The following is a 675-nucleotide window of genomic DNA, read 5'->3' on the forward strand; positions in this document are numbered from 1 at the left end:
GCTGGTCATAGCTGCTACCGGCGCGCAAGTCGTCAGCATCGAGAACTTTCTATTCAATGTTCAATTTGTGGACCCAGAAAAATCAAGGAACAGAATTCGCTATACAAAATCCAAGATAGTAAGAGTGTTTGTGAACCAATAGCGCGTGGGAAATCACTGTCAGTCGGCAATATGGGCCGAGAACAACTTACCGATGAGATGCGTGGCCGCATAAAGGGCATTCGGAAGGCAAATTGGTCGTACCGTGCCATACGCGCGGTTACTGGCAAGTCCGTCGCTGTGATTCCTCGCTGCCTGCGCCAGCAGGGGCGCAGCAAAATCTGCCTGGGAGACCTGTTGCTCTCTCCGAGCGGCAAATCCGACGTTTGGTTCGTGAAGCTTGCAAGACTGGGTCAAACGCCTCAACCTTACACAAGGCCTGCGAACTACATTGCAATGTCCGGACGACTCGACGAGTCCTGCAGCGACGTGATCTACTCGACTACACCAAAATGCAACGTACCTTGCCGCTCACGCCTGCGCACAAGCAGTCTCGTTTCAAGTGGGCCATGCAACATGCCGAAAGTCCCTTCGACTGGTCGTGTGTGGTCTTTTTGGACGAAAAGAAGTTCAACTTAGACGGGCCGGATGGTTACAAGAACTACTGGCATGACATCCGACAACCCAAGCGGTGCT

The sequence above is a fragment of the Aphanomyces invadans genome, assembly GCF_000520115.1.
Source record: "Aphanomyces invadans strain NJM9701 unplaced genomic scaffold supercont1.19, whole genome shotgun sequence".
NCBI classification, from domain to species: domain Eukaryota; phylum Oomycota; class Saprolegniomycetes; order Saprolegniales; family Verrucalvaceae; genus Aphanomyces; species Aphanomyces invadans.